This window comes from Macaca mulatta, chromosome 4, assembly GCF_049350105.2.
Source record: "Macaca mulatta isolate MMU2019108-1 chromosome 4, T2T-MMU8v2.0, whole genome shotgun sequence".
NCBI classification, from domain to species: domain Eukaryota; kingdom Metazoa; phylum Chordata; class Mammalia; order Primates; family Cercopithecidae; genus Macaca; species Macaca mulatta.
In genome coordinates, this window is record NC_133409.1 from 93825971 (window position 1) to 93852695 (window position 26725).

At 38.2% G+C, this 26725-nt stretch overlaps 1 non-coding gene across 1 annotated transcript; it reads right to left on the bottom strand.

Moving 5' to 3' along the window:
* Positions 1–20902: 20902 nt before the first annotated feature.
* LOC114677947 (small nucleolar RNA U3) lies at positions 20903–21112 on the bottom strand. Its single transcript, XR_003729353.1, has one exon. It is a non-coding gene; the product is annotated as a small nucleolar RNA U3 (small nucleolar RNA).
* Positions 21113–26725: the final 5613 nt, after the last annotated feature.

Genomic DNA, 26725 nt, shown 5'->3' on the forward strand with positions numbered 1-26725 from the left:
CAATTAGGGCCATTGAAGAATGTCAGGGCAGTCTCCAGGAAGGATAGAATATGTGCTGAGGTGAAGTTTCAAACCTCCCAAACCTAAAAGACTTCAAGAAACAGAGCTGAGGGGGCCTCATTGTTGTTGTTGTTGTTGTTGTTGTTGTTGTTGTTGTTTTGATACAGAGTTTCACTCTTGTTGCCTAGGCTGGAGTGCAACAGCGTGATCTCGGCTCATCGCAATCTCCGCCTCCTGGGTTCAAGCGATTCTTCTGCCTCAGCTTCCTGAGTAGCTGGGAATACGGGTATGTGCCACCATGACTGACTAATCTTGTATTTTAAGTCGATATGGGGTTTCTCCATGTTGGTCAGGCTGGTCTTGAACTCCTGACTTCAGGTGATCCACCTGCCTCGGCCTCCCAAAGTGTTGGGATTACAGGTGTGAGCCATCACGCCCAGCCAGCCTCACTGTTTAAGACAGCATTCCTCTCAATATGAAAACTCTAACCATAGACCCATTCACCCTGATACAGCTCTCACAGGTCCTATCACTGTTGGGCTTAAAGCTACCTCTGGCAGCTCTATAGTGATTCAGACCTTACAGCATTAGGTTATGGTAAGACTTCATAAATTAAAATACAGCAAAGTGCATAGAACAGCCCTATCTCATAGTTCAATAAGTTCCAGCTGAGATGATGATGGATGATGATTACTCAGAATTGAGGCTAGAAAGAGTATCTTCAATTATACACTTTTATAAATTTGTACACAAAGTTATGAATTGTGGCTACATATCTGAGCCAATGGGCACAAAGTTGGTTTTCCCATTTCTCCTCCTATCCTCAGTGTCATGGAGAGAGATCTGAAATATTATGCACTGTAATTGACTTAGTTATTGGAAAATGATGGTCAATAATTAACTTAAAGGACTGAGTTGTAAATAATATTGACCACATGTTACCCTCTCACTACTCAACCTGAGAATGCCCATTCTTCCTATACCTCCCTGGAAAGTAGGAAAATCACTGTTGAAATTGCTCCACTCAAAGCCAAATATCAAGAATCAGTCATGTTACAGTCAAAAGAACATTCCAGTTAGTGATGCCAATGAATTGAAAAAGGAGAGAAAAAATATTAGGATGCAACTATCAGATTATTATCCTCACTAATGCTATTCAAAGTCTGAGGGAAAGACAAGTGTTCTATGTGTATAAACTGTCTTAACTGCACAGGCTTAAGTTAGCGCTTCAATTAGTAATTCATTTTGTTTCCTATTGACTTCACCTTTTGCTGTCTGAATCCCTTCCAAACTTCTATCCAAAGTAGAAGCAGCACACCAGGTCACCAGAAGCTGTCTCTCTGATTACTGTTGTTTTCCTGTGGCTTTCTCATTCCAGTACAATCAGAAGGAATAAGGGACCCTCTTTTCAGGCCACTCTAGAGTGGTCCTACCTCAGTGTGGCTCTTTCTGACAAAATGACTAGCTTCTTAGCTCAGTTGCCCTGCATGATTGGCTCACATCTCCTTGATAGTCACCCGCAAATGACCACACACTTTGCATTCCTTCATTTTCATTCTGCCTTGCTTTTCACAGGATCTTGCTGACTGATAACATTGCTTCTGAATTTTCAGTTTAAATCATTCTATTTTACCTATTTTTTTCAGTGCTCTCCTGATTTCCTCCCTGATCTCCTTTTCTAATCAATACTATCCACTCAAAATATAATAGACTCTGAGAAGTGCATTCTTGAATTTTTATGACTTGGTTTTATGTTCTCTTTTTCTAATATGGAACGTCTCCTCTTTTTCTCATGATTCTGAATTTCTGGTTTCCATATGATGCAGATGTTCACTATGATGTTGCTTTATTATATGACCCAGAATCCATCTGCACTCTACAATTAGGCTCACTGAGTTTGTTAGCTCAGAAACTCCAGCAGCTGGAAGTCTCCCTCCAGGGGCTTGGAGAGAACAGAATTCTTTTGCCCCTTTATCCTGGAGGTTAGACCCAGGAGCTCTCACTGGGACTCCACAGCCTACAGTTATCTTTTACCCTTAAAATTATTCTATTTTGTTTTTCCATGGTTGTGATCGAGATGTTAGCCAAGGAATATGCCCCTCCCTGCCCCCGCTCTTTTTTTTCTGAATACTCCTTCTGTATCTCAAATATATAATCTATATTTGGTGGATTTCTGCAGCCTCTCTTCATTGATGGTCTATGTGGGCAAGAAATGCCATCAGCAGGTAAAATACCAATAAATGGTAAATAGCTAGATCCTCTATCAAACAGGAAAGCATGAATTTAACAAGTCATATTTTAAGGATATCAAATTACATATATATATTCTTATGTAAATTATTATGCCTGTAAGATCCATTGACTTAAATCAGATATAGATTTGACATACCACTGTCAGGCTTTCAAAGATTATGTGAATTCAAATGAATAAGAATATACAGATTTCCATGAATATACCTAATAAAATTGGTGTCTTACAAAAAGTCATTCTAAAAATTGAAACTGGTAGAAAAGTTTAAAACAAACCTCAAAATAATGTTAGGTCCAAAGAAGGAATCAAAATTACATTTACAAGCTTTCTACAACATGATGAAAACAAGAACCTAGAATATCAAACCCTATGGAATGCTTTAAGAAAAGCACTCAGGACAATATTCTTAACACGAAGCATAGATTTCTAAGCACCAAGCCATTTTAAAAACTTGGAAAATGATAACAAATATAAGGTCATTATTAATAAAGACATGAAAAGGATTAATTGAAAAATAGAGAAATGGTAAAATTGATTAACAAATTCAAAAGCAGTTTGCTTGAAAACACAATGAAATAAATAATAGACTGATGAATTAAATTAAGATAAATTCATGAGTTAGCAAGCAGGTGAAATGGCAGTTAGAGAGAAAATGATTTTAAGAGGCTACTTTGTAAACCACTTTACAAATATATCTGCAATGTGTACGGCAGATTGATTTGTTCTGGAGGAATATTATATAATGCTTAAGAAGTCAACAAAGAGTTTTAATCTTGAGTCCATTACTCGCTAGCTGGGTAAACTTGGGAAATGTATTTATTTTACCTGTACTTCAGTTACATCATGTGTAAAATGAGGGTGATATATTTTATATGGATTTACCTCATCACATTGCTCTAATGATTTAATTAAATATGTGTAGACTGAGATAAGTATGCAAATTTCTGGCACCAACCTTGTGATTAACAAAAGTTAGTGTATTAGTCTCTTTTTACGTTGCTAATAAAGACATACCTGGTAATTTATAAAGGAAAGAAGTTTAATTGACTCACAGTTCAGCATGACTAGGGAGGCCTCAGCAAACTTACAATTGTGGTGGAAGGGGAAGCAAATACATCCTTCGTCAAATGGCAGCAGCAAGGAGAAGTGCCGAGCAAAGGAGGAAAAAGCTCCTTTGAAACCATCAGATCTTGTGAGAACTCACTATCATGAGAACAGAAAGCATGGGAGTACCTACCCCCATGATTAAATTACTTCCCACTGGGTCCTTCCCATGACACTTGGGGATCATGGGAACTACAAGTCAAGATGAAATTTGGGTGAGGACACAACCAAACCATATCAGTTAGGCTTTAGCAGTAGTGGCAATATTTGGGTTTTATAGGTTTAATACTTTGGCAGCCACTGACTTGGATGTTCTTAATATATAACTTTATTTTTAGAATTCCTTTAACACTAACTCTTAGAATTCAGACCAGCAATTGGACGGCAAATTTATGAAGTTTTTTTAAGTAAATAAAACCCAAATCAATGATCAGTCAATTATGTTCAAGGTGCATAACTCTGCCCCCTTTTGAAGCCCTACGGGCTCCATTTGGGTGACAGAGCGAGACTCCGTCTCAAAAAAAAAAAAAAAAAAAAAAAAGGTTCATCATCAGGCTTTAGTTTGTCTTCCTACTTGGTTGGCTATCATATCATGGAGAATTTATATAAATAGCTGGACACTGGTGGATGAGAGAACTCATCTACTTTCTTGAACTTATCTGTATCTAGACACCATGATATCACTCTCACCAACTGTTTTGACTTTGTCATTTCTTTCCATGGCACAGAAAATATTTACATCTCTGGCAGGTACACTTCTATTTTCTGTTTAACAATCTGGCATTGATGATTCCCCAGAGAGGGTATTCTGGACATCCTGTTCACCTGAACATTTAGAGGTGCCATGCTCCCATTTCAACTTGGCTACCAAATTTGAAAACCTAGACCACAGAAGGGAACTACACCTTCATTTCCTAACTAATTCAAGGCAGAATTCAAGGGAACACAGGTTAACTCCTGCCAACTCTCCCCCTTCAGATTCTACTAATTGAAAGACAATTTCTTAATACCCCTCCTTTTCTGTTTCCTTCATTTGGTATCTTTATTTTCAGGCTCCAAAGGATTCACTAACGTAGTGTGAGAGAGCAAAGTGGTGGCAGTGAATATGCAGATTATCTTTCATTTCAAATCTATGAGCTGTCAATTCAAATTAAACTTCAATTATTTATCATTATTATATTTTTTAATTGATACATTAATTGTACATATTTTGGGGGTACAAAGTGATATTTTCATTCACACATGTGATGTGTAATGATGACATCTAGGCAATTAGCATATAAATCACCTCAAGTACTTATCATTTTTTCGTGCTGGGAACATTCAAAATCCTCATTTATTTTATATTTTGAAATATACAATAAATTATTAGCTATAGTCAACCTACAGTGTTACATAACAATATAATATATTCCTCCTATCTAGCTGTAATTTTATTTTCAACTACCAACATTTTCCTATCCTTTTCCAATTCCCAGCCTCTAGTAAGCTGTGTTCTTCTCTTCACTTCTGCGAGATCACCTTTGTTATCTTCCGCATGACTGAGAACATGCAATATTTATCTTTCTGTTCCTGGCTCATTTCATTTTACGTAATGTCCTCTAGGCTCATCCACATTGCCACGGATCAGAGGGTGGTGTTTCTTTATGTATAGAGGAGAAAGATGTTGTCCTGAAGGGACAGGAAGTTTAGTGTGAGTGGCAAGTAGTCCAGAGATGAGAGAGTGAAAGTAATGAAACCAGAAAGTGGGCAGGAGCCAGAATATTTAGTCTTAGAGACCATAAAAAGGAATCTGGATTTTATTCTGATTGCAATGGTAAACAATAAAAAAGTCTTAAGCTTGAGGAAGGCATAATCTGATTTATGCTGATAAAAAATGTGGACTCTAACGGCAAAAGAAAAGAAAGAGATCTCTTAGGAGAATGCTCAACAAATCCAGGTGAGGAATGGGATGATGGTTGAGTCTAATGTTATTATAGTAGAAGAGATGGTGAATTAGATGTGGAATGGAAAAAAAAATGGGAAGAATCAAGGATGAGTTCTACGTGATACACCTGAGAAACTAAGTAATTCGTAGAGCCATTTAATGAAGGGAGGCATTTATCCTGCTTCAGGCTTTGACATATGTGGAGTAAGGGAGAAAACATCGTTTTCATTTCAGAATGATATTTTCAGGGAGGTGAAGGTAACCTTCAGAGATGACAGTGAAGATTCAGGGAAGTTGCTTATCATAGAATATTCATTGCCTGTGGTGGGGGCAAGATTTGACTGAAGAAGGGCATGAGGGAGCTTTCTATGGTAATGGAAATGTTCTACAACTAGGTACACACAGCTATGTGCATTTATCAAAACTCATGGAACTATAAACTTAAGATCTGTGCATTTCAGTGTGTAAATTATACCTCAAAACTAGAAACTTAAGAGTTGGAAAAACAAAAGTGGTGTTGTTTGCATATAGAGAAGATGGTGAGAATAAAAAGCATTCAACCAAGGCAGCTGTCCACTGAGATAAGAGTGCAAAGCAGCTTTAATTCTCTGAATAAACAGTTTCCACTTAGCATGTTGTAGACAGAAATTTGACAACCTTGACTATAAAGAATCCATCACAACTGCTTGAAAAGACAAGTTATAAAGAACTCCCCCGTGACAATGATAACTTGTCAGTAAAAATGTCCAACTTGTCAGTAAAATTTCCTAATATGATCAAGTATGCAAAGTCTCATGACACTACCTGACCCTAAAGTTTCCCAATGGGAGGGTAGAGATACAATTATTAGTGGATTTCTTGTGTTCCTGTTTGTCCAGGCCTTCCGAGCAATGGGCATGTTTGGAGAGCAAACATGTTTTTGGGATCTATAGAAAGTGTGTCTCACTAGAAAGAGACATTTCAGGATACTGAAGTGTGATGGTTTATTTTTGTGTATCTGCCGAAGTCTCTCCCCTCCCTGGAAACACTTTTCTTACTTTCCAGGTTATGAGTAATTTCTCTCTCTCTACAGAGGAGGGTAAGCAGATTGCTAAAAGCCCATAAAAGCTTAACGTTTCGTAATTTGGGGTTTCCTCTCCTGGAGTGCAACCCCGCTGCATGCCGAGGTAAACATTCTGTATTCACAATGTTGCCCTAAGGGGGACTGGGGTGTAGAAATGCTAAGATAATATGATATTACTCTGACTACTGCTTTTGCTGTGAGTAACAAACAATCTGTGTCTCTGGCCTAGGGTTTTGTGTTCTTCTATCGGTGCATACATATTAAAAAAACAAAAAGCTAACTTGCTAGCTTGTAAGTGGAGTTTTGTCAGATCCTCCACAATCTCAGAACTAATCGTGTTAAAGTTTCCAATGGTGTATATTGGATTCCTATATCAAGACTTTAGTTCTAAGTCAGAGGGCTGACACAGTCCAGAAAAATTTAGAGGATATTTCCAGTCAACATAGGTGGGACCTATTAAAATTTAGAGTTATTTACTCTGGGGAGAGAAATATACAACTTTACAGCGGTCTTTACAATGTCCCGAAACTCCAAATATACCTGTTAGTAAACTGTGTTACTGACTAAGCCTAGTTATTTTTCATCAGTCATCACTGTGACTTTGCTCTCAAAGATCAGACACAAGTAGGATACAATATCTAATTGTATTTTCCCATAGGAGAAAGAGTTTGCATTTAATTTTGTATTTAAACTGAAGAAACTGATTTATACTCCAGTCTCTTAAAAACTTTTTTGGATTTTAAACATATACATTCTTGATGCTTTGACAGGGACCAAGTTCTTACTTTTTCTGAAAGTGGAATATACAGATAATTTAACAATGGGCTTCTACCCAGATGTACCATCATTATCTTCTTTTAAGTAAAGCAAAAAAATATATAAATAAAAATTGAGCATTTCTTCATAGCAATTTGTAGGAAGATCAGAAGTTCTGAAGCCTGCTATTTTGCAATTCTCCTATTGATACTACATCTTCCCGAGATTGTGAGGTCTCTTTTCACAGATTTTTTCTTGCCTGGAAGTCTTGACTTCAACACCCAGCCCTGTTAGAGAGGACCTCCTTTACTAGGTGTACCACCCCTCCTATCCTGTACCAAAAAGCATTAAATTAGTCCCTCACTCTCATTCTTAGCCAGATAAGCATATAATTCCAGTACATGGTACCATATTGTCCATATCTGGAACTTAACTCCTCTGGTCTAGGATTCCACAGGCCAAATACAACATGTTAGTTTCATGAATCTGCCTGCAGCAAAAACTTCTCCATAGGTTTAGGGGAGTAGGTAGATCATAGAGAAACACTTGAAAAATTCTATGAATGTAAGTATATTTTGAAACATAGGTAAAATTGACTGTAGTTCTGACAATAACATAACAACATTCATGCTTATATTATTAACAACTGAATAGTGTCCATGGGGTAAAATATTCAATGCATTATTTATGCCATTACTGTATTTGTGTGATAGACAACTCTAACAAAGTAACTGTTTTAATGCCAAACTGAGAGACAGAATCAGATAGTGTTTCTGCTACACCCTAGTGGAATATTTTTTCTTAGGTACTAAACACATGTTAAGCAAGATATAGAACTTTGAATTAGATTTTGATCAATGATCTCATGCTAATTTTCATTCTGTTTGTTTTGCTAGTGGGAAACTAATAAGTGAGGTTTCAGATTTCTTATGCATTTTGAGGGTATTTTAAAAAATAATTGTTACAGAAAGAATAGCTTCATATCTTATTTCTTAATGTCAATGCTCTATATGCCTAGGATTATTAGATATCTCCTAGAAAACTCTGATCTTTTGTGAAAGAAGAGCACAATTTATTTCTAAGAACAAAACCATTGAATATCTTTCTTCTCAGAAAAGTAAAATAATCTTAAATTGCCTTAAATTTTAGGCGATATTATCTGGACTAGAACACAAAGATAAAGAATGCCTTCATGTCCTTTACCATTCATCAACACATAGTTTGAGATTAATTAAGCAAAAATTTCATAATAAAGAATAAGATAAAATACAAATATAATTTTATTTGTCTTAATTGTTATATTTATACATGTGCCTTAAATGTTTAGAAACATTCAACCTATCTTCAGTAACAAAGGTCAATGAGATACTCAATTACTTTTAAGCCATCAAGATTGCCTAATGAAATACGGGGATTATTTTGCTCTTTTTTTTAACAACTCACTAGAGTGTCTGCAAGTTGGTAAATTGTTCCAAATTTACGAAAGTAGAACATTTTATCAGTACTGCAGATAACCTAATTACCATGTTTATTAATATGCCTGCAGAAAAATTAATTCATACTCTTCCAATCCCCCAAGGGAGCCAGGGCATAACTTTTCTCATCAGTAAGACTGGATTCCTTTCCTCTCAGTGGCAGGATAGTGGGAATGGGCCTCTTCCTTCCAGTAACCAGCCTTGGTGTGACAGCCATGGTGTGGAAACAGACACCAGAGACGTAGCAGAAAAAGTTAAGTGGGCTGAGTATACTGACATGCTAGATCCTAAAAGATGTTTCTCTGTATGGCTGAATGTATGACATCCTTTTGAAGTTTCATTAGGACTCTAGGAACCAACCTTCATGCTTCAAAGTTCTCTTGACCCATTTCTTCTGAAGAGTCACAAAGTTCAAGGCAGAATAGAACAGGTTCTCAGTATTTCTTTCATAGCCTTTTTTTTTTTTTTAATGGAACATATAGTAGTTTTGGGATTTTTCTCAACTCACATATATATTTCCCTGATGCCTTCGTTTTATAATAAGGGCAACACTTGGGAAGATGTATGTGGTACAGGATTGTCTTCTGAAATTTCTCTTCTTTCCTAAACCTCACTTGCTCCTATAAGGTGTAGTCTGCAAACTCAGCAGTCCATGTGTGATGATGCAAAGCAAATGCCCTACTGGTAGCTGCTTGAAGGTGCAGGTTCAGATGGAAAGACATTCTTCTCCTTCAAGTATTATTAAAAAATAATTTTATAAAAAATTTCGATTAGCTTGTAAACTGAAAGTAAACCAAACCAAGTATCTATAGGCTAAACAGCGCCCACAGGGCTATCAACTTCTGATCTCTGCTAGAGAAAGGGACAAAGGCACACAGAAGATGATACTGCCTGGTTTATGCCTCTAACATAAATGAATCCAGAATCATCTATTTTGGAATGTATACTGAGAGGTATAAAGATTTCACATATGTTGGGGATATATTTAGAATCATATTCCTTTATTTCTCTAAATGTAATTTGACTTCCTATTTCTCCATCAGTAAAACTCTTAGTTCGTCATCCCATTCTTAAGAGTTTGTTTGCTCCTTTGCAAATTGATCAAGAAATCACAGAATCAATAATATTTTTTTAAAGAACTTGACCTAGTTTCCACTGCCAAGTGCAAAAAAGTTAAAAATAAAGAAAAAAAAACAAAACAAAAAAACAACTGTGGGCATCTCCCCTCTGCCACTGCTTTCAGTACTACTGATCCTCACTTCCATAAGATGCCTGCCAGGAGTAGGATCCAGAAGATCCACTCTGAGTTGAGCCCTCTAAAACCTACTTTGGCCCCCACATCAGTGGTGCAACTCGCGATCCCCTGTGCTATTTTGTCTTCTGGCTTAGTTTCCACACTATTTGGGAGGAATCTTGGTTGATAAATTCGCTCTGCCCACCTGATTCATAGTAAGCTCAATCAACATTGTCATATTAAGTGGAGAGAGTACACACTGATCTAATGCTGCTCCCTCCGCCTGCCTTCTTTCTTCAAGTTTTCATCCTTCCATTTGAAGTATGGGGCAGATTAATTCGTCTATTGCTTAAGGAGACATTAAACCAGAAAGTGAAGTGTCCATTTCCCCTCTTTCCTGCCCCTTCAATCTGTAAGAACGATTCCCTCAAAAGACTCTTCAAATGGCTCTGAGTGAAAAGAAACACATGCTTCCATCCTTCCTTATTCAGGGAGCAAAGGGAAAAGCCACCGCATTCTCAAACAGACTGACAGTTGCCAATTCTATAGATCCCTTCCTCCCAATTCCAATTGTTTGCTTATAGCTTATCTATTCAGGTTTAGAAGTAAATAAACTTTTTCAGTGATGTTTATTGGGGAAAAGCTTTTTTTTGGGGGGCGGGGGTTTCCCCACAATCAACCCCAAAGGGAGTTTTCTAATTACTATTTGCTGTTATTCTCTACTTGCTGGGTTTTTTTTTTTTTTTCTGTGAAGTTTTGAACAGCAGTTCCTTCCAAGTTCTGGGATATTAGGAAAATTTTGGCTCAAATTTGCACATTTGTATGAAGTAGGAAAAATCCCAAAGATAAAAAGGCTATGAGATTTTGGGGAAATTCCAGAAATAACCTGAACACAGAGGGCTCATGAAGTACCCTTATGCTAACATGACATGCAAAAAATATGGACAGCACACCAAGGTAGGAAGAGTAAAAACACTTTTATCCTATGTAAATGATTCTTGGAGGAGAGAAATAAAGAAGAACGAGGAGGAACCGGAAAAAAAGGGAAGAAGAGAAAGAACAAAAAAGGAAGAGGAAGAAGACAGGAAAAATTTCTTCCGACTTGCAGCATGAAACACAGGAGAAGACAGCCAGGTGTCCTGACATTAAGCAGCAGAGCAAGAGTTCAGGTTCCCAGAGGAGAAAGAAACTATTACCTCTGGTGGGCTGAGGACATGACTTCTCTGCTCCTTGGAGTAGGGTTCAAAACCGCTTAGATTTCCTTAGGCATCAACAGACATCTGCTGAGGAAAGCATGCTGGAGGAGAGACATGACTGTGAGCACATTCTGCTCCTTCACATCCTCTCTCTTCTCCTTTGTCATCGTCCTTGGGGCACAGGTTTAAGAAAGAGGACAGCAGTGATCAGCCCTTGGGAACTCAACAGGTGTTGAATGTGACAACTCTTCTCTGTTCTCACTTCTGAGACTGTCTAGGACCCTGCATAAGCCATCTGGAAGGCAATTGAAGTGCTGGCAGCAGCAGTGATGGTGGTGGTGAGGGGTCCGTGTAGGATGCTTAAAGGAGGGAGATTTGAAATGAATAGCATGTGAGAGTCTACTATTGAATTCTACTCACAAAATACATAAGATTTATAAGGAAAAATTATTTGAAACTATTTTAAGAAAAGACTAGAGTACATGGAAGCTCAAATAGTACATTTCTGCCGTAGTGTCTTTGTCTGAGGTAAATACCTGGGGTTCATCATCTCATGCCAAGAAAATTTAGGGCATTGGACACATACAGGGAGTTTAGGAGTAGAGGCTTAATAGGCAGAAGAAAAATAAAGGAGGAGAGTTCTCTCTCTCTAGCGAGAGAGAGGGGGCTCCAAAGGCAAAAAACCAGCTGGCTGGGAGTTTGCTAGATTTTATAGGCAGGCTTGAGGGAGTGGTGTCTGATTTAGGTAGGGCCCACAGATTGGTTCAATGAGCTATTGACAGGTTACAATGTACTAGCAGCCTTCACTCTCAGCCCTTCCTCAGCCTCAACGTCCACTCTGGCGGCACTTGGGGAGCCTTTCAACCCGCCATGGCACCGTGGAAGCCCCTCTCTGGGCTGGCTGAGACCAGAGCTGCCTCCCTCTGCTTCCAGGGAGGTGTGGAGGGAGAGGCACGGGCGGGAACCAGGGCTATGATTGGGGGCCAGTGTGAGTTCCCGGGGGCATGGGCGCGGGCTCAGTGGCCCAGCACACGGAGCTGCCAGCTGGTGTGGCAGGCCCAGGGCAGTGAGGGGCTTAGCACCAGGGCCAGCAGCTGTGGAGGTTCAGCCGGGTCCCCCAGCAGTGCCGGCCTGCTGGCGCCGCACTCAAATTCTAGCCGGGTCTTAGCTGCCTCCCGGCAGCCCAGGGCTCCGGATCTGTAGCCTGCCATGTCTGAGCTCCCCCTCTGCAGTAGGCACCCTCCCAGCCTCAGCCTCCCCCACAGGTGCTGCCCCCTGCTCCGTGGCGCCTGGTCCCATCCACAGTCCAAGGGCTGAGGAGTGCAGGTGAGGCTCAGGACTGGCCGGCAGCTCCGCCTGCAGTCCCAGTGCAGGATCCACTGGGTGAAGCCAGCTGGGCTCCTGAACAGGATGGGGACTTGGAGAACTTTTGTATCTAGCTGGAGGATTGTATGTGCACCAATCAGCACTCTGTATCTAGCTAACCTAGTGGGGACTTGGAGGACTAGCACTCTGTGACTCTGTGTCTAGCTCAAGGATTGTAAATGCATCAATCAGCACTCTGTCTAGCTCAGGGTTTGTAAATACACCAATCAGTACTCTGTGTCTAGCTCAAGGTTTGTAAATACACCAATTGGTACTCTGTATCTAGCTAACTCTGTATCTAGCTAACTAGCACTCTGTGACTCTGTCTAGCACAAGGATTGTAAAGGCACCAATCAACACTCCGTCAAAATGGACCAATCAGCTCTCTGTAAAATAGACCAATCAGCAGGATGTGGGTTGGGTCAGATAAGGGAATAAAAGCCGGCTTCCCAAGCGTACCAGCGGCAACCCACTGGGTTCCCTTTATACAGTGTGGAAGTTTTGTTCTTTTGCTCTTTGCAATAAATCTTGCTGCTGTTCACCCTTTGGGTCCACACTGCCTTTATGAGTTGTAACACTCATCAGGAAGGTCTGCAGCTTCACTCCTGAAGCCAATGAGACCACGAACCCATCGGGAAGAAGGAACAACTCCAAAGGCACTGCCTTTAAGAGCCATCACACTCACCACGAAGCTCTGCGGCTTCACTCTTGACAGCGAGACAAACGAACCCAGCAGAAGGAAGAAGCTCCAGACACATCTGAGCGTCTGAAAGAACAAACTCCGGAAACACCATCTTTAAGAACTGTAACACTCACTGGGAGGGTCTGCGGCTTCATTTTGAAGTCACTGAACCCACCAATTCCAGACACACTATGACATTTACATAGCAAGCAGGGAAGGCTGGCCACCCTAACCTAATCTTATTGTGCAGAGGGGCTTTCCACTTGACCTGCACCATCTTGTCTGCTCCTAACTCTACACTTGGCTGGCGATGGCAAAGAGAAAGGATGGTGGAGCCACCATTTTGAAAATGCTTAGTCCGAGGTAGCTTTGTCCTGCCGGCATTCACACGTGCAAGCTTTGGGCCTATTTGTGTCTGTAGCTTGATTCTACAGGCTGCTCTTTGTTAGAAAATGATTTGGGGACTGTTTTTCATTAAAAAGAAAACCTTACCAAAAACTCTGGTACCCTATCTACTTAAGTATTTTCTTTTTAACTCGTCTGTCATTTCTGCATCTGTTTGGGCCTCATACATTAAAGCTCCTATTGTACAAACACAGTATCTGATTTGCGACTGTAGTTCATACCTCATGCAGTGAGAATCTTGTGGGAAAATCTTCTTTTCTCTCTAGCATATTCACAGACGTATTCCCTTTAACCCTGATCCAATCACAATGCCCCTTGATGGAGGAGTCCTGAATTTAAGTAGAGGGTAGTTTTTAGTTATTCCTCGTCCTAGAGCATTAACAAAATAGGAAAACTCTTTCCTCTCTCTCTTCTTCTTCCTCCTTCCTCCTCTTCCCTTCTTCTTCACTTTTCTTTCTCTTTTTTGTTGTGCATTCTGATTTGCTGCACATTTATCTTAGTTAAGTATTAAGATCTGTTCAGTTTTCCAAGTTCTTGTTCTTTTCACTAGCGCCAGATTTCTACCTTGAAGAGACATTGCAGAAATGGTGGAGCAGATCAGTCAAAAGCAACAGGCTCTCCAATGGCGGAAGGCCTGTGTGGCATAGGACATGGACAGGGGATGCAGCACTCTTTTGAGGTGGAAAGGAAGACTCAGAGAAAGACTGAGGTGTCACTGGCTGTAAAGGCCACTGAGCCATACCGAGTGATCTCTGAGGTTCAGTCATAGGTGAAGTTGCACAATTCAAAGTAAACATAATGAATCACTGCTCAGGCAGTCATAGAGCAGCAATGATCCCAGTGGAGTGGGAAATATAACCATCCCAGGGGACTGCAGCAAGGAGAACGTCAAAGGACGCCAAGGCTGTGGGCAAGGCTGACTCAAAAGGCTTGCCTGTGTTGTTAACAGCTGTGAACTTATTGATAAAAGATCAGCAAATGCACAGGGAGAAGGGAATTTACTGATATTGTGTAACAACTTCTGAATTAATGTTACTTTCTATTATAAAGAAAAAAAGGTTTTATTTGAAATTAAAATTTTCTTTCAGGGGAACCTTACAAAGGAATGTAGTTGAAGGCCATTTTATTTTACTGAGAACCTACATAGCTCTTGGATATCCAAAATAAGACCTTGAAGCTGAGTTTGGGAATAGCAAACAGAAGAAGCTGAACTCTCTGCTTAGTGGAGTGAGAGGAATTAGAGTTCCTGGAAGCAAAATCAGGGTGAAGAGGGAAAGAGGAACAAACATAGACTAGCCTACAAGACCTGAGTGCCTTGGGAGCAGAAAGGCAGAATGGGGGGCAAGAGATTGGGGATGTAAAAATGACCCACGTGGGTCAGCAAATTTAGCAGAAGATGGAACTAGAGCCATATACAAAAAGCTTTGGATTTTCCCTATGTTGTCAAACAACCTTAGAGTGACCTAACCTCCATCTTGTAGTCAGGAGGTTTCCAGATAATTAAGCATGTCAAAATAATTAAGTGACCAGAATGTCTTTCCCAGATTTCAGGTATTTTCAGGAATGCTGAGTGGCAGGAAGAAAATATATGATTATCTCAAAATAAGGTAGGAAACAAATTATAGGAAAGCTTTAAGCAAGAACAAACTAATCAAGGTATTTATTTAGATATTCCTTTAAACTGTGAATCCTCTGAGAGAGATTCAGTTTCATTATTTCAGTGACTGTTACAGTGCACATAATAAATGTTCAATAAATGCTTGTTAAATGAATTAATAAAAGGAGGGTTAAAGAAAAGCAGGAAACGGAGCAAATCTCAGATTGTCGTTGGTTAGGAGCAACCTAAGAACATAGAGAATATGCTTAATGAAACTCAGTGTCTTTGCCATGGCCCTTTCGTCTGGAACGTGGTCTTTTCCAACATGCACTCACACACACAGTCTCACAACCACACAGCCTGGTTCCCTTACCTGCTACAAGCTTATCTGCCATTAACACTATTTAAAAGTGTGCCTCTCCCCTAAACTCAATTTGGCTTTTCCTATATCATTTCCTACTTTATTTTGCTGCATGGCCTGCATACTATCTAGTCCATTATATATGTTATGCAGATTTATTTTCGTCACCACACTTTGATACGTAAGCTCCAAGATGTCAGGAACTCCTATCTGTTTTGCTCAAGGATACACCCCCAGCAACGAAGGAGGGCCTGGTCTGTAGTAGGTACTTTTGTAGGAATGCATATACGAATGAATGAATGAATGAATGAATGAATGAATGAATGAGTGAAGGTTTATAAAGGAGTCATGAAACTTGTCATTCGAGAGACAGAAATAATTTTTTCCAGCTGGACTGAAAGAGGCATGCACACTGAAGCAGTTTTAAAAAAAGAAAAAAACCATTACCAGATATGAATTAAAGCCTGTCTGCTTTTATGTATTCAAAACCCCAACCAACACAGAACAGTAGTCAGAAGCTGGACCTAATTTCAAGGAAGGAAATTAGAAGCTTATTTTCTGTCTTTGCATTGCTTTTGAGTGTGTCTTCTGATACAAGCCAAATGCTGTCCGTCAGCCTGTTACAGCATGTGCTCTCATGTGCTGCCATACTTTTCACTGCTGTCCCCCTGAGTTAAACTGCTCTGTTCTGCTGCCTTGCTGTCTAAGGCTTGAGATAAAAATGTTCAGTTGCTGCTGCCATGCTGCCTGTCTCCTGTGTTTAAATGTGTCCATATCATGGTGTTTGCATCTGACTACATCTTGGCAGCTTCCAAATAAGACTTAGAGAAACCAAGCCACTGCTGGGATGATGACTAATCATTTTGCAGAACAGCGTGAGTCAAACAAAGGTATAGCTCTTATGGTTCTCAGTTTTCCTTCTGAGACACACCACCACAGAACAGAGAGAGGATTGATTACAAGCAAGTACCATCATGGACACAGCTGTAACTGGTCAACAGATGCACTGTTATTATAATATGCATTCCACAAGCATATGGAATTGGGTGAAATAAAACTAAAAAATAAAGAGATTGAGCCCTTCTTCAAATAAGAGGTGTGTAGAAGCCAAAAAGCCTCCCTGTTTTTTGTTTTCTACCTTTCCAAACTGTAGCAGATGTTGTGAATTCTATAAAATTAGAAAAAATGCAAATGTCCACTAAATCCTGAGTGGGGATTAATGCAAAACTGCAGAAACATTGAAATTCAAAATACCCAGCAAGTTATGTTTATTAATATCATCCACATATGCCTTTTTTTGGTCTTTAGGGTGCTCTTTGATGTAACGCCAAGTGGATCTACAAAGGATGTGGAGCAGTATGTGTGATCCTTTTATTCATTGAAAAGGAAAGGGCAGCACGAGGTAAATGGTGGTTGCCATTCGCTTGTAAGCTTTATCCCAGGAAAAGTTTAGGGCAGCGTGAATTATCATAGAATGTGCCCTTTTTTGGATTATCTATTGCTACCATTTATCTAAAACACCCTCCAACCAGTATGGTTACCTTTCTCTTTGTAATATTTTCAAATTCAATTGTGTTTAAGACATTTTCTCATCTTTTCTACCATGTCTTTTTTTTCTGTATGCCGTCCTAAAGTTTATAAACTTAGAGGACAAAAATTAAAAGTTGTCATAAGGGACCATTTTTCAATATTTGTTGTAAGTGGAATTATTTATAATGCAGAAACCATCGTATCTTAAAACATAAACATTTAGGGCATGTATCTTGGCTAGAATATTTGAATAATGTTCTGTACTTGACAATGTTCAATAAATATTATCACTCAGAAAATAAAAGCAGCAAAAATGTGGTGGTACAGTTTTAATGTTTAAATTTAGAAGAAAATATCAAAGGCCAGAAATCCTCTAATATCTGCTTCCCTATCAATGAGAACCAATGTAAACTGAATATCGCAATCTTGTTATAAAAATTTGGTTTCCTTTACTGACTATTGAGGGAACACATTATGACAAGCAATCTTAATTTAAAAAGTCAAAATTTGAAAACAGTAGTAATGCCAATTTCACATTGCATTTGAAGGATAAATGTCAAACTCTGTCGATGAATTTGTCCTTAGAAAAAATAGTTTTGCAGGTTTTCTTTTCTAAAAGATCTACCCTTATCATTTAAAAATAGGAGTCCAGTCTTATCTTTCAGTCCTGCCTTTCCAGTGCCCTCTACTGGGCACTATAGTTGATAAATATGTGTATCTACTCCTCCAGGTTTGCCTCTGATTTTATTTCTAAATCATAGAATAAAGGGGAGGGCTGAAAGAAATTTGAGAACTCCATCCCTGCTTTCTACTAGGGTCATAACCAAGCCACCTGAGAGGTATGAAATCTCTTCTGTTTTTCAAGATTGTTAAAAAAGAAAAGTGATTTAAACGTATTTGGCTTGGTATTTTCACCCAACTGGCCTATACCTTAGCTGCCTTAGTGAGTGTTTAGGATGACTTAAATTACTGCACCTGCCACAAGTGCCTTCCGGGTGCTGTAATATATAACACTGCCTTTTATTCTTTAAACACAAAAGATGTGGCTTGCATTCTTGGCTGATGGAAGTTATCTGTGCAACATAAAAATTGCAAGTGTGTTTATCTCTCTTTCTTTGCTAGCTGTAGCAATGGGTGCATATGCCCAATGGAGATGACATTATTTCTATCTGTTTTAAATATTTTTTCTTAGTAAACATCTATAAAAGAATGCATTCACAAGCAAGTAACCCTGGAGGCCTTCTAATGAAATTTATTTTGCTGCATTTTAGTGCAAAGGACAAAATATCCTTTATTGTTAGACTGAAATTCAGTATAAAATATCCATTAATATTTAGCATTTGTGCATAATACAGGCTTTGTTATGTTTTGGTGTGTGCAATTGATCTCCAAAATATTTTTAAGCAAGATTTAAAACAAAATAAGGCAAAAACTCTGGATAAAGAGACTCTACTAGCTTTTTCTCTTCTTATTTTTTCCCCTCCTTTGGTTATCAATTTTCTAATTGAAAAATTACAGAGGATGACATTTAGTACTTTTAAGAGCTGTTTTGACTGAGCTTTTACTCCCTGAATGTTAAACACATAAGAATATTTACAACATATCAGAGCATGGCACACCTATTCTTTCGTTTCTGTTTTGGAAACTTGCTTAGGCTGCTCAGCTGTCCCTTCTCTATGGCCACATAATGGAACCATCATTACCTCCAGTGGGATAGTAGCATAACCTTCCTGATGGACAGAACATGTTTCTGTTTTTTGAAGTTACTCAAATATTTCTAACAGTTGCAGCTAATCAACTGCTGCATTGATTAATAAAAATATGCCCCAGTAATCATTATAAAATATCAATATACAGTAGCTAAAGTAGTCTTAAAGAGGCCAGTAAGGACTATTCTATATTTCTGTAGTCATATTTTGATTACAAGTGCATAGAATGTTTGTATATATTATAAATACTATTGTTCTGTGTAGCTGTCTTTGACAAATATTCTATTGCAAAATGAAAATAACTAAGAGGAAAAGTACAAGAACTTTAATTTTAACTTTAAAAAAAATCAAACCTTCTTCAAAGCTAACAGAAGACCGACACGCTGATCATATCTTTCAGAATCTCTTGAAGTGTAAATTTAGTCAGAGTGCCAAACATAGAAAGTTGATCTCAACCAAATCTTCAAATGGACAAAACATTCTCTTGGACTCAACGGGGACTGAGCCAGCTGCCAGTTGATATGTGGGCAGAGAGGAGTTGAGTGCCTGATTCTGGGGGCATTCAGCTTCTATGCTTCAAGGTAGCATAGTCTCAACATCAGATCCTGCATTAGAGCTTTGAATATATGTCAGAAGAAACAAAAAACAAAACAAAACAGTTCAATTTCCAAAAGTATTCTAGCTTGCAACATTTTTGACCATCTAGTCATGTTCATACATTTTGTGATAATATATTGGAATATGTATTAAGCTGAAACCTTTGTCACCCAACTACTGGGCCCAGAATTGTAATTTTTAACATGTTTGTTGCATTAAGCTACCAACCACTGTTTACTAACTGCATGTGGAACTAAAAATTGCTGATGAAAGCTTTTAATATAATGGAAAAGGTGTTGGATCAGAAATCAAGGGAGCTATTTTTTTTCTATTGCTTTCACTACATGTTACAGTGGCCTTGGAGCAAGGTGTCTTGTTTTACTTTTTAAATAACACTTTTTACAAACACCGACTTCTGCAGAGTGGGGTGGCTCACGCCTGTAATCCCAGCACTTTGGGAGGCTGAGGCGGGCAGATCACTTGAGGCCCGGAGTGGGCCAATGTAGTGAAACCCTGTCTCTACTAAGGATACAAAAATTAGCTGGTTGTGGTGGGGGGCACCTGTAATCCCAGCTACTTGGTAGACTGTGGCAGAAGAATTGCTTGAATCCAGGAGGTAAAGGTTGCAGTGAGCCCAGATCGCACCATTGTACTCCAGCCTAAGCGGAAAACAAAACAAAACAAAACAAAAAACTGAATTTTTTATCTGTCATAAGTATTGGTTGAACTAAGATGATTAGGTCTTCTGCAGCTATAAATTTTCATAAGCCAGACTTGTATACCAAAACATTTCATCAACATTTCTTCCCAGAAATCCTAACAGATTTCAATGATAACATGCTAACGTGTTCAAAAACAAAGTTTTGACTTTCCTCTACACTCTTCTCAGTCTTCTTAATTTCAGAAGATAGTAATTTTCAGGTCCCAAATCCTGAAGTCTTTTTAAGTTCCCTCTATTCTTTATACCCCACACCCAATTAATCAGCAACACCTGTTGGCTCAACCTTCAAAATGATGCCAATAGCAGCCACTTCCCTTTGTCTCCAGTGTTTATGCTCTGGTCCATCCATCGTCTTTAGACTTCACTATTTCCATAGTATACTGGTATGGTAGAATTGCATTCTTCCAAAAAGATACATGGAAGCCCCAATCCCTAGTGTCTCAGAATGTGATCTTATTCAGAAATTGTGTCTTTGCAGTCAAATTAGGATGAGGTCATTTGGGTAGGCTCTAGTCCAATATGACTGGTGTCCGTATAAAAGTGGAAAATTTGGATGCAGAGACAGATGAGCACACAGAGAGAATGCCATGAGGAGATGAAAATAGAAACCAGAGTGATGCATCTATGCCTAAGATTGTCTGTAGATCACCAGAAAACTAGGAGAGAGTCATAGAACAGTCTCCGTCAGAGCCGTCAGAAGGAACTGACTCTACCAACACCTTTGTCTCAGATATCTAGCCTCCAGGAGTTTCAACAACAAATTTCTGTTGTTTAAGCCACTCAGACTGTGGTACGGTTTTACAGAATTCCTAGAAAACTAGTGCATATGTTAAGTGGTCTTTCTGCTTTCCACTCCTCCACTATGGCCTATTCCCCACACAGCAGTTAGAAAAAAATATATATATACACACACACACACATATATATAAAGGACTGCAGCTCTCCTTTTTATTCTCCCAGTGGGAAAGAAGAACTATCATTAATGGCAAATGGCAGTTGAAGCAACACCAAGAGCTGGCTTCACATTTAGGAAAGAATGCTGCACCTTCTCGTCCTCGTCATGGTTTCTGGTGCTCTGCACATTCAGAGAATCTTCTCTAGGAACAAACTATAGAAATGATCCCTGAAAGTATAGCCTTTAGAAATAAGTATTTTTTTAAAGTGCCAGTAAAATCGTATTGCCTCTTTATTAAAACTCCTCCCATAGTCCCCCATGTGCTCCTGATCTACAATTCTATTCTTTCTACCATTTCTTCTCTGACCTGTCCCCTAAAATAAGTCTGCTCCAACCAGAGTTCCCGGCGTATAATAAGTGCTTAATTAGTATTTGTGAACTGATAGAATAATTAAATTTTAAATCAGCAAAACTATTTTTGAAGTTTTTTATTTTTTTTTTAAACATTAATAATGGAGAGAATAAGAACAGGTGCATAAGTGTTGATTAAACCAGAATGACCTTGCAAAATTTCATTCATTCATTCAACACACCTCGTTAATACATGCTGTTAGCCAAGTGCTGTTCTAGGCACTTTACTTTCAAATGTGGAGAGGTCATAGCTCCTATACATCTGGCATAGATGAAGGGGCAACTACAATGCATTAAGGTAAATCTTACCACAGAGGTGAAAACAAAGTTCTATAGTATTACAAATGAGGGAGCAATTACTTCTGTCCAAAGCAGTTATGAGAGGTTTCATAAAAAAGGAGACAGTTAAGCCAGGCAATCTTAGAAGTTTGGTGGTGACAGTAGGAGTGTTAATAGATAGGTGACATATAGGAAGGTGAACATTTCAAGGTGCTGACATAGCATGTGCGAACACATGGCAGAATCATGCATCTAGAAAAGGTGCCATTTGTTAGGCAAAGCTGTATGTCCCTGACTCACTACTTCACTGCTCAGCAGCCAACCAGCTGCAGAATCCTATAGAAACACTGGAATCTCTGATCTTAAAAATAGGAAATCATAGGCGCCTTCTGCATTTAAGAAAATCCCAGACTCTCTTTATTTAAATGTTCCACAAAGCAATGAAACAAGAAGCCAACAAAGTGGGACTGGACTCTAACTTCGCCTTCAGTTTAGCAGCAGAGCTGTATACCCAGCTGGATCCTGCTGCTAGATGATTCTATGTGACTGAATCCTAGCCCACTCTTCCAGCAGGAGACAACCAGGAGTGGAGTCTGGCCTCATCATGAGAGATCTGATATATTTTCATATTTCAGTGCTTTTTCTTCTATTTGTGTAACCCTAAATGTTTTACAGCATTAATATTTTATTGCCACATTTCTTATGTTGCAAGTACATGAGGCAGACATGCAAAGAGAACCCATGTATTTTGATGGTCTGATTACTACCCATTGTGAGGTTCGGGGTTTTAAAATATCAATTTCTTGCTGATATTTCATGTAATGCTAACTGTCACAACTGCTCTGTGTAGACCAGCAAAATTGGCTTTAATATACTAAAGAAATTAGGGAATTGTATTGTGTCTGGGTTCTAATTCTAGCTCTCTAACTAATCATTGTATGTCATAAAACAAGGCATTTAACTTTTCTCTTAGTACCCACATCTATCTGACAAGCCGCTTGGACTATAACAGTTGCTAAGATTCATTATTCCCTGATCTTAGAAAGTAAAAAAAAAAAAAAAAAAAGGGTGAATTGGAAACAACTTAGAATCACCATCAGTAGTTACTTGAAAGATATTGAGATTTATTTTTTGTTTGTTTTGTTAGTTTGTTTTCAATATTGACTTTTCAGATGTGTGAATCCTCATGCTTCCTTGATCCATGTGTCTATAACTTAGCAACCAACCAGTTATGTTTTGAATGCTGAATTTAAAGAATTTATTATTTTTCATATAGAGTTAATGGTGTGTGTGTGTGTGTGTGTGTGTGTGTGTATGTGTGTGTGTGTGTTGTATTTCTCCACCTAATCTTCTCAGGCAGGGTTATTTAAATTCCTAGAGGCTGCTTTACAAAAACTCAGAGCAGGTTTGCTCTTTCATCATAACTACTATGTGGTGTGAGCATGACTTAAATGGGTAGTTGGTTTTCATTTCATATCATTGCTACATTTATTTGCTTTTATAGATCTTAGAAAGTATTAATAAAAAAATCAGTTGTGGATGCAACACCATTTTTTTCTGTGCCTGCAATGATACGTAATATTGACTCAACAACCTCACTTTTATTTCCTTGATGGAATCTTGTGCCTGTGGATCCCATTTTGATCCCAAAACGTCTTACATCTCAAATGCTGGAGCAAATGTTAGTTCCCTCATAATACTCTACTTCTTCACTTCCCTGTGATACATATAGCTACATTCAAGGTTTAGCATAACTTAGGAAATATTTCTGTGGGAAATATGCACAACAGATCTTCCTAGCAATATAAAAGCTATTTTAAAAGAGAGATATTGCATAAATCAGAAAAAAAACCAACATTGGGGTAAAAGAATATGTGTAGACAGTCAATTTTTAAAAAATAAACAGACTTTTATTTTTATTAATTTTTTTGGTGTTACCATCTGTCATAATGTATATAGTAGTGATATGCAATTTATATTTTAGGATATAAGAAGTAATTTCTTTTAAAAAATCAGTGAGTAAAGATTTTAAATGATACTTTTTAAAATCTTGCATAATTAATAAGCTCATAGTAATCAAAGAAAAGTATTTGTTGAGTATATTAAGAAACTAAACTTTAAATAAGGTACTTTGATGATATTTCTGTGTATGTTGTATTCATCTTCACATGATCTGGTAGCCACATTGCTACTAAATTAAAACCAGTTTACATGATTTTAGGCCATTTATGTGTTTTATTTCCTTTTAAAAAAATCTATACAATTCCATCCTATCCCTCATAATATTAATTTCCTTGGTTTCTATTCATGTTTCAAACACATTTCCAAAATAATATGATTCAGATAAGTATTTAAAGGAAATATATCATCACACTGAGCCAGGTATTATAGCTATATGTGAAGGGATTAAGCAGCTTAAAATATGTTGTCACAGATCCTGTATTCTCCCCTCCTTCTTGACAGCCAAGGTCATGTTTTCCTGGCTGCAACTATGGGGAATCTTTCCAGGCAGTTTTGTAGACCCAGTCCTGCACACCTTGATTAATGTATCCTTGTCGGGGTAGGGGAGGAGTATCACTTTTGTAATGATGTGTATCTTAAAACACGCAAAATTTTTTATAAATCATGCAAAACAGAGCTGCATTTATTTGCAGCTGCTGATGACAAAAATACATCTGAGAGCAGGTTATTTTTATTTCCACTTGGTTGAAAATAAGCAGAAACAAATCTTCGCATAGTTAGGATGACAGGACATGTTCCGCTCTTCATCTCAAGTTCCTCTTCTGCTGCCACACCCTCTTGATGGCTATGCTCTGCCATCTCCTGCTTCAGGGATCTGCACCCTCCTGTTTCCTATTCCTATTTCACAAAGCACTGACATCCATTGGGGCACTTTTGCATTAATTGACTTACTGCCCTTTATATGAAAGAATTTCAAGTATTCTTCTAGGCCAGCCTTAGCATCTTCAGCCTTCTATTCCTAATTATGAAATAAATGTTATAAATTCATGAGCAGGTGGCTCACTGAGTTGTTCAAATACCTGAAATCACAAAATACAGTCAGTTCTGCTACGATGCTTGCTCTGATAACATGAATTTGTTTCAGTGTAATTGAGATATTTGGGAATAATTTAAGCATAATGCAAATTTCACATTTGCTTCTGTGGGAATTCCTCTGCCAGAAACACCAGGAGAACTCAAAAAAACTGCACCCAGCTGAACTCATCTGCATAAGAATATGCAAAATTCAGACGTCACCCATCTCAAACTTCCACTAGCTACCTCACTTCACTATGTGTGCTGTGAGCCACATATGTCCACATCTGGTGTTACAAATTTCATCTGATTTCTGAGAATCCACCTTCTACCATCTCACAATAACCTAAAAGCTATTCTTAATATTGCTTAATTTTGAAATAAGAAAACTTCAGGTCTTAAGATTGCATTTTATTGTAGAATTTATGTATTCATAAACCACTTAATATATATAAAACTGTGTTAACATATTTATTAAGTCCTTATATTTTTAATGTATGACTGATGAAGTTTTTCTGTTGAGTGTCTCGTTTTTGCTGCACAGTTTTGCATAGCATGATAACTTTCAGGAGTGTATATGCAGCGTTACAGCAAAACTGACAGTATGAAACTGCCTCCACTGCCAAGATTGCTGTAGCGGGGATACCTAACAATACCTTCTTTGGTCCTATTTTGAGAACTTCTTATCCTTGACTCTTCTTCACGTCAATTTTCAGTCACCACTCAAAGACCAGTTTTCTTTTATAGACCTGAGAACAGTTATGAAATATCTGAGCATTGCATTATTCTAGAGGGTTTGGCTTTTATTAGAAAGGCAAGAGGTACTCTTGAAGAATTTTAAGCTGGAGAATGGCCGAGATAATAACAGGAATCAAATCCATGCTGGAGAGGGCTTTGCGTAAAAGTTTCTATCAGGACGCTCTGATTGTGACTCAAAAGCCCGTGAGCTCCTAGAGGATAGAAATTGTCCAATCATCTCAGAAGCCTCTATGCTGGGCATCCTGCCTGACCTGGAATGGCTCAAACTGTTTACTGAACTGAATTCCAACAGTACAAATGAGGATTAGTCCTCAAAATGGTTACCAAGAGGCACTGAAAAGTCTTAATAATGATGCAGATAATCGAGTTCTCCACTTAGACAAGGAATTCTTCCCTTAGATTTTAGAAAACAATTGTTTAATAGTAAGAATTAAAACAAAAATGATTTTTCATTTATCTAAACTAAATAATATGCTTTTGAGCTCCTGCTTTATGCTTAATAATATTTGGGCACAGTGCCTTTCCCATCAGGACATGATAGATGATCATTCAGTTCATCAAAAACCCAGTTAATCAGAACATTCATTTCCTCATAAGTATTCTATTTAAGTGTCTGTTGTGTATAATTTAATGTTTCACACAGTTTGGCTACTTTAATTTCTTAAAAGACTTTTGGAATTTTTACAGCATCCTCTAGAGATGAAAGTATGAAAAACCTTTCATTCTTTTGCAATGCTACTGCATTCATATGCAATAATAATACAATATCATTGCCTTCTATGTAACATTTATACAGTTAAAGCTAAAAAAGACAGTGAACATCAGAAGTAAAACAATAGTGACTATGAAATCATGAGTAGTATGGCTTACTCTAAATGTGATCTCTGCTGACTGACTCTGACTTCCTTTCAATTAAGTGCATATTACAGCTCCCCAGGTGGGTAGCCATCTGCTCCTCATGGAAGGTAATGCCACCCAAGCTCTTGGCTCTCTTCCCTGCCAATTAGTCCCCTATATGCATTTTATATGAATGCTGCAGAGCCTTAGATAGGTGTGAAAATTTTAAGCTTCTATACTTTTGATGAAGTCTGATTTAAGCATACATTGTCAAAGAAATGAAAAGAGTAAATATCAATATGGCAATGGAATTTCTATAACCACTACACAATTTTGTTCCTCAAGTGGTTATCTGAATTTAAAATGATATTCTTCCAGGCTTAAAATAGATAAGTAGCTTAATACTAGATTTGTTTTTAGTAATAATGTCACTCCCTACTTCTCACTGGGATTCAAATACGACAGTTTTTCTTTACATGGTTTAAATACATGTGACTGGCCACAATCCTGTTGTGCACATTGACCTCTCTGTATG